At 41.5% G+C, this 16,146-nt stretch overlaps 1 long non-coding RNA gene across 2 annotated transcripts in view; it reads left to right on the top strand.

The window, feature by feature from the left end:
* Positions 1–14,258, top strand: part of LOC117977224 (uncharacterized) — a 48,222-nt gene extending 33,964 nt beyond the window's left edge. The window contains exons 3-4 of one of the 2 annotated variants that reach the window (XR_008622346.1): positions 11,529–11,628; positions 13,343–14,258. This is a non-coding gene — a long non-coding RNA (uncharacterized LOC117977224). The remainder of the gene's footprint in view (positions 1–11,528; positions 11,629–13,342) is intronic. The other variant, XR_004668242.2, reaches the window with a different exon arrangement.
* The last annotated feature ends 1,888 nt before the right edge of the window (positions 14,259–16,146 follow it).

Raw genomic sequence — 16,146 nt, forward strand, 5'->3', positions numbered from 1 at the left:
ACTGAGGTGTCACAACAGCTATCACCAATACTATCATTTTGCCCATTTTCAATTGACAAGCCATGTTAGTTTCCTATTGCTGCTACAACAAATTGCCACAAACTTAGTGGCTTAAACAGTGCAAATGTGTCATCTTACAGTTCTGCTGGTTACAAGTCTACATGGGCACCTTGGGCTGCGTTCCTTCCCGGGACTACCTGCATTCCTTGGCTAGTGACCTTGTTCATCTACCCAGCAACAATGATCAAGTCTTTCTTATCACTCCAGCTGTTCTTCTGTAGTCACATCTTCTTCCCTCTGAATGTCCTCTCCTGCCTCCCTCTTCCACTTTTAAAGACCTTCGTGATTACACTGGGTCCACCCAGAGAGTAACACAGAATACTCTCCCTGCCTTAAAGTCAGGCAATTAGGAGGGTTTTGTTTTTGTTTTTGTTTTTTGAGACAGGGTTTGGCTTTGTCACCCAGGGTGGGGTACAATGGCGCGATCTTGGCTCACTGCAACCTCCGTCTGCCTGTAGGACTCAAGCAAGCCTCCCACCTCAGCCTCCCAAGTAGCTGGGACTACAAGTGGGTGCTACTATGCCCAGCTAATTTTTTTTTTTTTTTTTTTGGTAGAGATGGGCTTTTGCCATGTTTCCCAGGCTGGTCTGGAACTCCTGGGCTCAAGCGATCCTCCTGCCTCAACCTCCCAAAGCACTGGGATTACAGGCGTGAGCCACCACGCCTGGCAGATTAGCAGTCTTAATTCCATCTGCAGCTTCAATTCCCTTTTGCCATGTAACCTAACATATTCATAGGTGTGGTTTTAGGACATGGGCATTTTTGGGAGGCCATGATTGTGCCTACCACACAAGCCAAAGACCCAGAGAGGCTAAATAATTTGCCACAGGTTATATGGCTAGAAAACGGTAGAGCCAGACTTCAAATGCAGGCTGACCCCAGCACTTTGAATGAGTGCTGACCCAAGCACTCTCATTGTTAATCATTGCACTACACTTCCCTAGCTTGTTTTCCCTTCTCAGCAACCCTACTGTGAGGTAGGTATGGTTATGACTGCTATGTGCAGTTTACAGTTGAAGACATGAAGACTCTTAGGGATGATGTGGCTTGCCCAAAGTTCACACAGGTAGTGGAAAGCAGAGGAACCAGGTTAGTCGGACTCAGATAAGAGATGTACCCAAAGCCAGGCACGGTGGCTCACACCTGTAATCCCAGCACTGTGGGAGGCTAAGATGGGAGGTTCACTTGAACTCTAGAGCTTGAGACCAGCCTGGGCAACATAGGTAGACCTGTCTCCACAGAAAACTTTAAAAAATAGCCAGGCATGGTGATGTGCGCTTGTAGTCCCAGCTACTCGGGAGGCTGGGGTGGGAGGATTACTTGAGCCTGGGAGGTCAAGCCTGCAGTGAACTATAATTGCAGCACTGCACTCCAGCCTGGGTAATTGAGCAAGACCTTGTCTCAAAAAACAAAAAAACAACAAAAACCAAAAAAAAAAAACAAAAACAAAAACAGAGAGAGAGAGAGACAGAGGTACCCACAATGAAAGGAAGACATTGGCTACTGTGAGAGTGAGATTGTCATCCTTAAACCAAGAGCATTTCAGCTGGGCGCAGTGGCTCACGCCTATAATCTCAGCAATTTGGGAGGCCAAGGTGGGTGGATCACCTGAGGTGGGGAATTCGAGGCTAGCTTGACCAACATGGAGAAACGCCATATCTAATAAAAATACAAAATTAGCCAGGCATGATGGCAGGTGTCTGTAATCCCAGCTACTCGGGAGGCTGAGGCAGGAGAATCGCTTGAACCCAGGAGGCAGATGTTGCGGTGAGCCAAGATCACGCTATTGCACCCCAGCCTGGCAAAAGAGCGAGACTCCATCTCAAAAAACACACAAACAAACAAAAAACAAACCACAAGAGCATTTCAAATACTTTTGCTAAGATCAACAGCTCTTCCCTTAGGTATCCCACAGTACTGGACTACTCTCATTTCCTTCAGACCTCTTCTCAAATGTCAGCTACTCAGCGATACCCTGACCACCCTATCCAAAATAGCAGCTCTCATGCCCCAACCCCCATTCTCTTGTCTCTTCTCTTACTGCTTGTCATAATTATGTAAATTTTTTGTGCTAGAACAAATGCTTCATGAGAGCAGGGGCTGTGTCTGTTTTGTACACTGCTGCATTCCCAGGGTCTGGCATCCAGCAGGCACTCCATAATTTTTTAGTCTGAAATCAATAATAACTTAATCCAATCTCAATATTCTCATCAATGGACTTGAGAATAAGCAAATGTTATTAATGTATCTACATTAGATACTGGGTCTCTTGGCATTTCAATTGAAGAAGGCTTTCGGAGATATGAAGGACTGGACCAGCAAGAGATTCTCCAAGTTTCTAGCCTTGGCTGGTCATGAAACTTTTAAGGGAAGGCCAGGCACAGTGGCTCAGGCCTGTAACCCCAGGACTTTGGGAGGCCAAGGCAGGCAGATGGCTTGAACTCAGGCGTTCAAGACCAGCCTGGGCAACATGGTGAAACCCCGTCTCCACAAAAAAATACAAAAAATTAGCCAGGTATAGTGGTGCACGCCTGTAGTCCTAGCTACTCAGGAGGCTGAGGTGGGAAGATGGCTAGAGCCCAGGAAGCAGAGGCTGTAGTGTGAGCCAAGATCATGCCACTGCACCCCAGCCTGGGTGACAGAGCCAGACTGTGTCTCAGAAAAAAAAAAAATTGTAAGGGAAGCTTGATTAAAACACCAATACCCAGTGCCTACCCTCAAAGATTCTCATTGAATTGTTCTGAAGAGTGTTCTGAACATCAGCATTTTTTAAGGCTCTCCAGGTGATGCTAATGTGCCTCTGTGGTTGCCATTCACAGCCCTGGACCTCCTAAACCAGAATCCCTGGGACAAAGGTTTTCAACCTTGACAGAGCTTTGTAAAATACTGATGTTGGAGTACCACCTCCAAAGATTTTGATGTAATTAGGCTGGATGAGGCCCAGGGAATAGATTTTTCATTTTCGTTATTATACTTCTCAGCTCCAGAATGTCTATGTAGCGCCATACATTGTTTTCCTGATTTCCTTGAGTTTTTTGTTCAAGATTTCCTTTAGTTCTTTCAGCATATTGAACGTAGCTGATTTAAAGTCTTTGGCTAGTAAATCCAATGTCTGGGCTTCCTCAGGGACAATTTATGTCCATTTATTTTGCTCCTTTTTTTTTTTTTTTTTTTTGATATGGAGTCTCGCTCTGTTGCCCAGGCTGGAGTGCAGTGGTGCAATCTTGGCTCACTGCAAGCTCCGCCTCCTGGGTTCACGCCATTCTCCTGCCTCAGCCTCCTGAGTAGCTGGGACTACAGGCACCCGCCACCATGCCCGGCTAATTTTGTTGTTGTTGTTGTTGTATTTTTAGTAGAGACAGGGTTTCACCGCATTAGCCAGGATGGTCTCGATCTCCTGACCTCGTGATTCGCCCGCCTCGGCCTCCCAAAGTGCTGGGATTACAGGTGTGAGCCACCATGCCTGGCCTATTTTGCTCCTTTTTTAACTGAAAAATTAAAGTTAACTTTACACTTGATGGGTGCCAAAAGTCTTGCACCCAGATCAGCTGCAGACAAGAACAGAAATTTTAAACAAATGAGATCAAAATCCTGACGCATTCTCCACAGAACTGTAACAGGGATGAAACATTTACTAGTATAATCCTGAAGACAAAGCACAATCAAAGCAATGGCTACCAAGAGATGGAATTGGTTCAGTCAATGCAAAAGCAGGCTGGTCAAGAGCAAAGATCATGGCAACTGTTTTTGGGGGGATGATCATTTTACTTGCTGACTTTCTAGAGAGCCAAAGGATAATAACATCTGCTTATTATGAGAGTATTTTGAGAAAGTTAGCCAAAGCTTTAGCAAAACAAAGCCCAGGAAAGCTCACCAGAGAGTCCTTCTCCACCATGACAATGTTCCTGTTCATTCCTCTCATCAAACAAGGTCAATTTTGCAAAAGTTTCAATGGGAAATCATTAGGCATCCACCTTACAGTCCTGATTCAGCTCCTTCTGACGTCTTTTTTGTTTCCTAATCTCAAAATATCTTTAAAGGACACCCATTTTTCTTTAGTTAATAATGTAAAAAAAGATGACATTGGCATGGCTAAATCCCCAGGCCTCAGTTTTTTAGGGATGGACTGAATGGCTAGTATCATCACTTACAAAAGTGTCTTGAACTTGACAGAACTTATGTTGAGAAATAAAGTTTATGTTTTCTGTTTTTATGTTTAATTTCACTTTGCCCCAAACTCTTTGAAGTCCCCATGTACATTTATCTTTATATAAGTTAGGTGTGTAAAGTTCTGTCTATATGCATAGATTGCTGTCTGGAACGATGTTCACCAAACCGGTAGGGGTGTTAAGGGTGATTTTTGCTGTCCTTATCGCACTTCTCTAACTTGCTTATGATGTACACATACTATTTTCACAAAAGGAAGCTGGACTTATGGGTTGAGAGGACTGATTAAGCACATCAGTTCATCTCTTCTCTCTCCAAATATCCCATTGAAATGATAACACAAGCATTCCAAAATTCTAATGAAAACTAAGAAAATAATAATAATAATAATAATAATAATAATAATAATGCCTACCTCTCAGAATTGTGAATTTTAAAATCTGGCACATAGTGCTTGATGATTATTATCTACATTTCCCCCATCCACTTATAGTCCTAAAGATAACATTATTATAGATGCTCTTAACCCTTCTTGTGACATGAAGTTCTTTGCAGTCTGGTGGAGCTCAAGGATGCCTTCTCAGCATAATTTTTTTTATTAATAAAATTATATATATAGGATTATAAAAGAAATCATTCGTGTTAAAGTACATTTATCAAAATATTTAAAAAGTAAATCAGTCATAGAATAACGTATGTGCTTTTACAAGATTTGGAACATGTCTAATAATGACCATGATTTCAAAGTTGTGATGAACATAAGTGATATTTTGAAATAATTTCAACAACAGCAATGTGATGGGGAAAATACCTGATTTCTATTGCTGATGAAGTCACAGGAACACGAATACTACTACAGTCTCTTGTTTATTTTCATAATTGAAGAAAATGCTAAGTTTGAGCTGAACTTTGTGAAAATAAAGACAATTTTTCTCATAATCCAACTTCATGGATGTCCTAATTTAATAAAACAGGTTTCCATATGTCTTTGCCGAAGTCTGTTTATCTGTTTGGTCTCTTTCTTATTTATTACAGACTTTCCTCAAATCTACTATTCTTTACATTGTATTAGCCTAAGTAAAAAAATAATAAAAACCTATGATGCTCCTTGACAGTTTGCTTATATTGAAGGATGAGACTTAGACTAAAAGTTATTGGAAGCTATGTGCATGTGAGGAGGGCTTATTAACTATGAGCTTTGATGACTATTCATTAGTCATCAGTATCAGGATCTTTACATCTTTCCTTCTGAACTGGTCAAATTCTCCAGAAAAGACTCTTCTAGCTTCTTTTTAGGAGAGGATAATCCTCCCTTAGAGAGTATAGTCCTGGGCAGTGCAGTTTTTCTTTTCTTTCTTTTTTTCTTTGAGACGTGGTCTCACTCTGTCACCCAGGCTGGAGTGCAGTGATCACGGCTCACTGCAGCCTTGACCTCCCAGATTCAAGCAATCCTCCCACCTCAGCCTCCTGAGGTGCTGGGACTACAGGCACGTACCACCATACCTGCTAATAGTCTTTTTTTTCAACCTAGAAGTCTCATTATTTGTTTAGGATCAGCATTATTTGCTCAGAGTCAGCATTCTAGAGTGTAGGCTGGGAAAGAAGCCCGAGAAGCAACTGGGCAGAGCATCTCAACCTTCCTTATGTGAACTTTCACTTAATCCTTCTGCTTTCAGTCCGAAGACCCTATCTTTCACTATGCTTGGTGTCTCTCAAGCCAGATACCCCTTGTCTTGTAGTCTGCAGCTTGCTATACAATAGAGTACCCTCTAGTCGCATGTGGCTATTTAAATTTAATTAAAATAGGCCAGGCCTATTTTATACCTGTGATCCCAGCACTTTGGGAGGCCAAGGTAGGTGGATCACTTGAGGTCAGGAGTTTGAGACCAGCCTAGCCAATATGGTGAAACCCCATCTCTACTAAAAATACAAAAATTAGCCAGGTGTGGTGGCAAGTGCCTGTAATCCCTGCCACTCGGGAGGCTGAGGCAGGGGAATTGCTTGAGCACAGGAGGCAGAGGTTGCAGTGAGCCAAGATCATGCCACTGGCACTCCAGCCTGGGTGACAGAGCAAGACTCTGTCTCAGAAATAAATAAATAAATAAATAAATAAATAAATAAATAAATGTAATTAAAATAAAATAAACTTTCAGCTTCTCAATTGCACTAGTCACGTTTCAAGTGCTCTATAGCCACGCAAAGGTAGTGGCTGGCTACCGCATCAGACAGTGCAGAACATTTCCATCACTGCAGAAAGTTCCATTGAACAGTGCTGCTCAAGAACCGGGATTGGCAAATTTTCTCAGTAGCCACGTAGTAAACATTCCTGGCTTTGGATGCCATATGGTCTCCATTGCATCCACTCCACTCTGTCATTGTAGTATGAAAACAGCCACAGACAATATGTGGACCGTATTCTTAGCCAGATCCAACAGGCTGGATCTGGCCTGCGGACCATAGTTTGCTGACCCCTGTCTGAATGTACTGCCTTTTAAAAAAATCCCTGTACTGTTATTTTAGTGGATCTAGGGAGGAAGCAGAGTCTAAGATACACAGTCTTTTTTTTTTTTTCTTTAACCTACAAGTCTTATTATATGTTCAGGACTTGTCTTTTTCCTACACTTTAGGATCCACAAGCACAGAGCCCTGTCTTTCTTATTCACTATTCTCCACCTAGTGTCCAGCACAGTCCCTGACATGTAATTGTCTTTTAGTAGATCATGTTGAATGATTAAATGCTCACCAAGCCACCCTCTGTATAATTTGGCTTTTCACTTGGATCTGCCTTCAGGAAAGAATGTGCTGGTTTTGCTGAGTAGATGTCAGTCTGCTTAACAATTATATTTCATGTTATCAATGAATACATTGACATTCCGATTTTCCATCTCAGTCTCATGAGCTTGGTAAATGTAATTCCACTTCTGAGGGAAGACATCAGCTGCTAAACTTGTGTAGAATCAAACAAATCTTGGTTACAGAAGTGTGAAGTCACAATTGAATTTGATAAGAAGACTTGTAAAGAGAGGGGAAATCATTTGGAGGACATAAGTACCTGGAGAATTTTAAATACTGCACTGAAATTGCCCTCTCAGCAAGATAAGCAAGAGAAGGTTATGTAGAATGTTAACATTGCTGTGACTGTAATAGAACAATATGCCAAGGGCGTTGTTGGAAATTGGTCTGGTGGGGCAAAAGCCACAGGATAGATGAAAACTATACATGCCCCAGAAGAGTGGCTATCTTAGAGCTTACTGACTGGGAGGGGAATGAGGGAGGCTTCTGGATGCTGGGAATGTTCTATATTTTAATCTGGTGGTGGTTTCACAGGTATATGCATGTGTACTATTTCATTCTGCCATGCTGGTAAGATATGGCACTTTATCTTATAACTGTATGTAAGCTATTTCTTATTTGTTTCTTAAAAAAGAAAGGAATCATGAGGGAAATGCAAATCAAACCACAATGAGATATCATCTCACACTCTTTAGGATGGCTACTATCAATAAGTCAAAAAAAAAAAAAAAAACAAGTGTTGTATAGGATGTAGAGAAATTGGATCCCTTGGGCACTGTTTTTGGGAATGTGAAATGATGCGGCCACTATGGAAAACAGAATGGCAGTTCCTCAAAAAATTAAAAAAACAGAATTACCATATGATGCAGCCATTTGCCTTCTGGGTATACATTCAAAAGAATTGAAAACAGAGTTTTAAAGAGATATGTGTACACCAATGTTCACAGCAACATTATTCATAATAGCCAAAAGTGGAAGCAACCCAAGTGTCCATTGATGAATAAATGAATGAACAGAGTGTGATACATGCATACAATGGAACATTCTTCAATCTTAGAAAGGAAGCAAATTCTGACCCATGCTACAACGTAGGTGAACCTTGCAGACACAATGCTAAGTGAAATAAGCCAGTCACAAAAAGACAAATACCTTATGATTCCACTTATATGAGGTACCTAGATTAGTCAAATTCACAGAGACAGAAAGTATAATGGGGGTTGCCAGGGGCTGGGTGGAGGGAAGAATGGGGAGATATTGTTAAATAGGTACAGAGTTTCAGTTTTGCAAGACTAAAAGAGGTTTTTGGATGGATGGTGGCGATGGCACAATAGTATGAATGCAGTTAATACCACTGAACTGTACACTTGAAAATTGTTAAGATGGTAAGTTTTATGTTATGAGTATTTTACCATAATTTTTAAAAAGTAAGAAATAATATATATGTAAATTTTTCCTGATTATATTACAGTTGTTCATTCTTTCCTCATGTTCAGCAATATTTAATGAGAAGACACGTGGCTTTCTGAGAGATACTGCTGTAGGATTACACAGATTGTAAATACAATCTTTAAACCATAAAACTCGTAACTGTTTAACTAGTTGTTATAAAACATGTTTGTTAAAGAAAATTTTACATGGCCACCTGAGTTGTAGAAAGCAGAGGCGACCAGTTTTGTGTGGTTATTTTTGCCCAATAAAGAAGGTGTAAATTTTTCACTGGGCAGAGAGCATTGCTGAATACACAGTCGTGCTGGGGCCTCCCAGTGGTTGGTACTATAGAGATGGAAGTTGCCTTTGATAAATCTGATCCAGCCACCATGGCAAGCTTTGTTTCTCCCACACCTGCAAGATTGAGAGCTAAGCTTGAGCAAATATGCTGTATTAAGGAAATCCAACCTAAGAGGTATCTTGGAAGACAGACAGCTTCAGCAGGCCACACTTCTCCACCCTGGTGAACTTCTATATCTGCACTAAATATGTATTACTTCTTTAATGAAAAAAATGCATACTTTTAATCAAGTACTTACATAGTGCTTGCTATGTACCATTCACTGTCCTTAGTATTTTATAAACATTAATTTACTGGCCAAGCATGGTGGCTCACACCTGTAATCCCAGCACTTTGGGAGGCCAAGGAAGGTGGATTACATGAGGTCAGGAATTTGAGACCAGCCTAGCCAACATGGTGAAACCCCGTCGCTACTAAAAATAGAAAAAAAATTAGCTGGGCCTGGTGGTGTGTGCCTGTAATCCCAGCTACTTGGGAGGCTGAAGCAGGAGAATCGCTTGAACCCAGGACACAGAGGTTGCAGTGGGCCGAGATCACACCACTGCACTCCAGCCTGGATGACAGTACGGGACTCCGTCTCAAAAACAAACAAACAAAAAACCATTAATTTATTTAACTCTCATAACAACCCTAAGAAGGTACCTAATATTAGTACCTAAGAGGTAGGCACTAATAGTGCCATCATCATATTCTACAAATGAGGAGGTTGAAGCACAGAGTGGTCAAGTAACCAGCCCAAGGAAAGCTTATAAATGGCAGAGCTGGGACTTGAACCCAGGCAGTTAGCACCTGTGCCTGTGCTGTCAACAATTATGCTGCCTCCAAATCAGGCAGAATGAATTTCTTGGTGCTGGGGGGTATCCAAGTTCATTGGTGCTGCTATAGCAAAATAGCTGAGACTGGGTAATTTATAAAGAAGATAAATTTATTTTTTCACAGTTCTGGAGGCTGGGAAGTCCAAGATCAAGATAAAGATACTAGCAAATTTGGCGTCTGGTAAGGGCTGCTCTCTGCTCTCATGATGGCACCTTCTTTGTTGCTTGAGATGGACTCTCACCCTATTGCCCAGGCTGGAGTGCAGTGGCATGATCTCAGCTCACTGCAACCTCCGCCTCCCAGGTTCAAGTGATTCTCATGACATAGCCTCTCAAGTAGCTAGGATTACAGGCAGAGGCCATCACACTTGGCTAATTTTTGTATATTTAGTAGAGACGGGGCTTTGCTGTGTTGGCCAGACTGGTCTCGAACTCCTGGCCTCAAGTGATCCGCCTGCTTCAGCCTCCCAAAGTGCTGGGATTACAGGTGTGAGCCACTGCTTCCGGCCTCATGATAGCATCTTCTTGCTGCATCTTCACATGGTGGAAGGGGGCAAAAAAGGATGAATACTGTGTCCTCACGAGACAGAAGAGATGGAAGGTCTAAAAGGGCCTAGCTAGTTCTTTTATAAGGGCACTAAGCCCATTCATGAAGGTATATCCCTTATGTCTTAATCACCTCCTAAAGTCCCCACCTCTTCATACTATCACAACAGGTCTTAGGTTCCAACTTATAAATTCAGGGGAGACACACACACTCAAACCATAGCAAGGAGAGAACACCTTCATGTTTCCTTTCTCCTTTTTCTCTCTCCTTTCCCCACCCTTCTTGGTCCTTAATTTCAAGGAGGGGAAATTGTGCAATTTTGATCTAGATTGGTCAAATCCTACATTATAAAGGATTTTTTTCCCGGGATGGTTTTGAAGAGAGTTAACAGGTCTATAGCAGTGTTTTTCAGACTTTCAGATCTTCCAGATGTATAATTTTTTTCTCAAAGTGTTGGGCAAAGACTTCTGCTGTCAGTAATGATAGAATAATAGAGACCAGATTGATCCTCCCTTAAACAATTAGGAAAACAGGCAAAATGATATGAAACAATGCTTTCCATATACTGGACAACAGACAATGAAGACTATGATTCCCGAGAGAAAAAAAATGAGATGAGCCTTAAGATCACCCCTTCCTGTGTGGAGACAGTTTTCACAATGCAGCTCATAGAAGGGAAACTCAAGCAGAATGGCCAAAATGGCTAGAATTTACAGGTAAGAGTGTTGAAGAGGAGTCCAGAGTTCTCAACCTCAGAGATCTCCAAGGGGCCCTCTTGAGTCTTTGGCTGTGTACTGGTTTACACATATGTGAGAAAAAGTACCCAAGGCCGGGGGGGAAACTGCTGGAAAGCAGTAGGCTAAAGAGCTCATATAAGGTGAGAAATTGTTTGTGATTCCAACAGTTAAAACGCAGACACTTCTTAATATATCAGGCATCAAGCAGAGCCCTCATAAGGAGACTCATCTCAGTCATGAGGCTAAATTAGCCCTAGACCAAAGGCTATTCAGAACCTGCCTCTGAAAATCTTAAAAGCAAGGCTAAAATGAACCTAGATGATCCCATGTAATTTAACAGTGTCCCAAAACAAAGTTCAATACTACTTAAAGAAACACAATAAAATCCAGCACCCAATTACAAAATTTACAATATCCAGTGCTATTCAATGAACTGTTCTCCCTCAAATTCATATGTTGAAACCAATGTGATGGTAATTGGAGATGGTGTCTTCGGGGGGTAACTGAGTCATGAGGGCAGAGACCTCATGATAGGATTAGTGCCTTTACAAGAAGAAGCATGAGATCTTTCTTTCTCTCTCTCTCTCTCTACCCCCAACCCCTGCCCGCCACCATGTGAGGATACAACAGAAAGGCAGCCACCCGCAAGACAGGAAGAAGGCTCTCACCAGAACCTAACCATTCTGGCACCTGATTGTAGACTTCCCAGGCTCTAAAATGGTGAGAAATAAATGTCTGTTCTTTAAGCTATATGCAGTATCACATTTTGTTATAGCAGCCTGAGCTGACTCAAACATTTGCATTCTTGGGCGGGCATGATGGCTCAAGCCTGTAATTCCAGCACTTTGGGAGGCCGAGGCAGGCGGATCACTTGAGACCAGGAGTTTGAGACCAGCCTGGCCAACATAGTGAAATCTCCTCTCTACTAAAAATACAAAAGAAATACCTGGGCATGGTGGTGGGCACCTGTAATCCCAGCTACTTGGGAGGCTGAGGCAGGAGAATCGCTTGAATCCAGGAGGCAGAGGTTGCAGTGAGCCGAGATTGTGCCAATGCACTCCAGCCTGGGCAACAGAGTGAGACTTGTCTCAAGAAAACCCCACAAAAAACATTTAGCATCCTATAAAACATTATCAGGCGTGAAAATTTTTACTATCAATTAACACAAATAGAACCAGAAATCACAGAAATGATGGAATTAGCCAACAAGGGTGTTAACGCAGCTATTACAAATAGGCTTCTTATACAAAATTATGTAGAGGAAACCATCAACATAGTGAGGAAAGACATGGAAGATAAAACAGAACAAAATGAAATTTGTAGAGATGAAAAATATAAGACCTGAAAAGAAAGATACACTAGATAAGATTAACAGAAGATTAGACACTGCCAAATAAAAGATTAAAAACTTCAAGGCATAGTAATAGAAGAGATCTAAAATGAAGCACAGAGAAAAAAAAAGGAAAAGATGAAAGAGCATCAGTCATCTATGGGATGATATCAAGTGGCGTAAAATACATGTAATCCAAAGGTCCCAAAAAAGTAGAAGAGAGAAAGGGAAGGGACCACAAAAATATTTTAAGAAATAATGGCTGAAATTTTCCCAATTTTGATGAAAAATATAAACCCACAAATCCAAGAACCTGAAAGAACTCCAAGTGGAAAAAAGCATAAAGAAAAGTACGCCAGCGCATATATAATTAAAGTCATTGAAAACAAGTAATAAAAAGAAATTCTTAAAAGCGTTTGGGAAAAAAAGAGTTGGGAATCTTTTGGAGTGATAGGGGCTGTTCTATATCTTCATTGTGGAGCAGATGTGTTTATCAAAACTGCATATGTTAATCAAAACTCATAAAACTGTTTATTTAAAAGGATGAATTTACTTCATGTACATTATACCTGAAGAAACTTGACCCAAAAAATATGGAAGGAGGAGATGGGAAGGAGTGGGGAGAAAAGAAGACAAAAGAAGGAGAAAGGAATAAGTGGAATGAGGTTGACCCAACATGGTCAGATAAGGACAGGGAAAAAAAACAGACCGTTTACTATCATCATCATAATTTCATTAAAAAACAAGGACTGTTTGGAAATAGAAAAGTTGGTGAAAGAAACCAAGGAAAAAGAATCAGCTATCTAGCATTTTTACTCTTCCAATTATTATTAATAAATATGCTGTTAGGAGAAATTCCCTGTTCCCATTAATACCTGCTGAAATTTTTTATTTCCAGCCTCCTCGTCAGCTTGGAATGAATATTAGCTAATATTTGTTGAATATTTACATGTCAGCACTGTTCTAAGCACTTTATTTGCATCTTATCTCTTAATCCTTTTAACAACACTAAGGTAGATATTATTGTAGCTGCACTAGAGGAATGTGGTTTAACTTTTATGTAACGAAGTTGGGAATTGTTTTTCTGTTACCATGGATTTCCAGGTTGAAGGTCACATAACCTGAGCATGCCCAGATGAACCAAACGTGCAACCACAGGGGGACCATAAGCCCTGGGACCAAGGAACAGTGACTGAATTAAGAAGCTCGGGAGTTCTTGACCAGCCTGGGCAATAGAATAAGACTTCATCTCTACCAAAAAAAATTTTGAAGAAGAAGAAGGAAGAGGAAGAGGAGGAGGAGGAGGAGGAGAAGAAGAGGAAGAAGAAGAAGAAGAGGAAGAAGAAGAAGAAGGAAGAGGAAGAGGAGGAGGAGAAGAAGAGGAAGAAGAAGAAGAGGAAGGAGAAGAAGAAGAAGAAGGAGGAGGAGGAAGAGGAGGAGGAGGAGGAGGAGAAGGGGAGGGGGAGGGGGACTGGGAAGAGGAAGAGGAAGCAGCTCTGAGGTAGAATGCAGGATCCAATCAGATTGTGCTCTGGCATCACCCCACGACAGGATCCAGTCAGATTGGGCCTCACTGCATCACCTCATTGCAAGATCCAATCAGATCACTTCTCTTTACCCTATGCTTATAAAACCCGATCCAGCTCCCAACTCAGGGAGACAGATTTGAGCATTTCCTCCTGTCTCCTTGTCACTTGGCTCACAATAAACCTTTCTCACTGCAAAAACCCGGTGCTTCAGAGTTTGGCTTCCCGTTGTGCAGGGGCAAACCAACCTAGTTTGTTTCAGTAACGTTATTGTCCCCCTATCATAGACATGAAAACTGAGACTTCGAGTGAATAAGTAAATTGCATTGAGGTCCCACAGAGAGAAGGTGGCAGAGCCATGTTTAGAACCCAGGCAGTCGGGCTTTAGCCATCATTCTGTGCACAAGTGTTTCCTGGGTAAGGCTCACGGTGGGGATGGCTCCACAACGTTCACCACCCCCATAAGATTCCTAGGGAGCTGCTTGTGAATTGGCAGAATTGATCTTGTCAAATACAATGTCTGGAGAAAATGTTTCTCTATCTCCCAATCTGCCCCATATCAGATCCTATGACTATAGGTTCTCTGATAGTTATTATATTCTCCATTTTTATGCCACAAATCCGCCAGAAGTAAAATAAATACGTGAAAGTGATTTGAGGGTACTATGAGCTATACACAGTTAATAAACATGTACTAAGCACCTACAATCTGCCATGAACTTTCAGCTATATTTTTGCTCCCAATTTACAGCTGCTGAAACTGGGGCCTCAAGAGGATAAATGACTTGCTATATGATTCCATTTATATAAAGTTTTAAAAACAGGTGAAACTAATTGACAGTGTTAAAACAAGACTCAGTAATCTTTGGGGAGAAGGAATGTGTAGTGACTGGGAAGAAGCACAGGGGGCCAACCAGTTGTTGGTATTAATGTGTTTCTGGACATGGGTGGTGTTTATCTGAGTGTATGAGAAAAAGACAGAAATGAGCCAGGCCGGTGGCTCATGCCTGTAATCCCAGCACTTTGGGAGGCTGAGACGGGCAGATCACCTGAGGTAGGGAGTTTGAGACCAGCCTGACCAACATGGAGAAACACCGTCTCTACTAAAAATATAAAATTAGCTGGGTGTGGTGGCGCATGCCTGTAATCCCAGCTACTCGGGAGGTTGAGGCAGGAGAATTGCTTGAACCCGGGAGGCAGAGGTTGCAGTGAGCTGAGATCGCGCCACTGCACTCAGGCCTGGGCAACAAGAGCGAAACTCCATCTCAAAAAAAAAAAAAAAAAAAAAAGACAGAAATGAAATTAGCTGGGTGTGGCGCTGCACGCCTGTAATCCCAGCTACTTGGGAGGCTGAGGCAGGAGGATCGGTTAAACCCAGGAGTTCAAGGCTTCAGTGAGCTATGATGGCACCACTGCACTCCAGCCTGGGCAACAAAGTGAGACCTTGTCTCTAAAAAATAAATACTTAAATAATAAACAAAAATGGAAAAGACAGAGAAAATATGAGGAAAAAGAGGTTCTGTCAAACATAATCTATTATAAAGATTCTAAAAGTTTTCCACTGATGTTTAAAAAATATTCATCTATGAAGGAAAGAGAATCAGACCAGTATCAGATTTCTCATCAGAAGTCAAAAGCCAGACATCAATAGTGCATTATCTTGAAAGTTTTGGAAGAGATTTTTAAGCTGGAATTCTATTCTCAGCCAAACATAATCAAATGTGAGGGCAAAATAAAGGCATTTTCAGACTTGCCAGGACACAGGAAGTTTGGGTTTTTGTAGTCTGTTTATTTAAAGTAAGAAGAAAACACTAAAGTCTTGGTTATAGTTGTAGGACAGAATATAATGTTAACTGTATCAGTCAGAAGATACTTGGATAACGCTTGGTTGAGTTCCATAAACTTTATTTATTATGCTATTGTAGTAAATAAATCCAAACTGTCAGAGGCTTAAGACAACAAAGATTTATATCTTTGACATACTACACATTGACAATACAGTGGCAGGGGGCTCTGTTCTCCTGAGGATGGCTCAGAGGCTCTACCATAGGGAATGCTGTAAGGTATGACACCAGGGGAGAAGGAAATGTGTGTGTGTGTGTGTGTGTGTGTGTGTGTGTGTGTGTGGTGGTGGTGCTCACACCAGCTATCAAATGCTCCAGCCCAGAAGTAACAAAGATCACTTTCTCTCACAACTCATTGGCCATAACTAGTCACATGGTTACACTCAACTAAAAAGGGTGGAGAAATGTAATTCTCAGTATATCCAAAGGAAATGAGAACTGGGTAGGGAGAAACCTTTGAGGTCTCGTCCCCATTAAAAAATGACAATTTATAAACAAAAGTGAGGCTGACAAAAAAATGGAAACGGGAAGCAGAGAA

This window comes from Pan paniscus, chromosome 21 (assembly GCF_029289425.2).
Source record: "Pan paniscus chromosome 21, NHGRI_mPanPan1-v2.0_pri, whole genome shotgun sequence".
In the NCBI taxonomy this organism is placed as follows: Eukaryota; Metazoa; Chordata; class Mammalia; order Primates; family Hominidae; genus Pan; species Pan paniscus.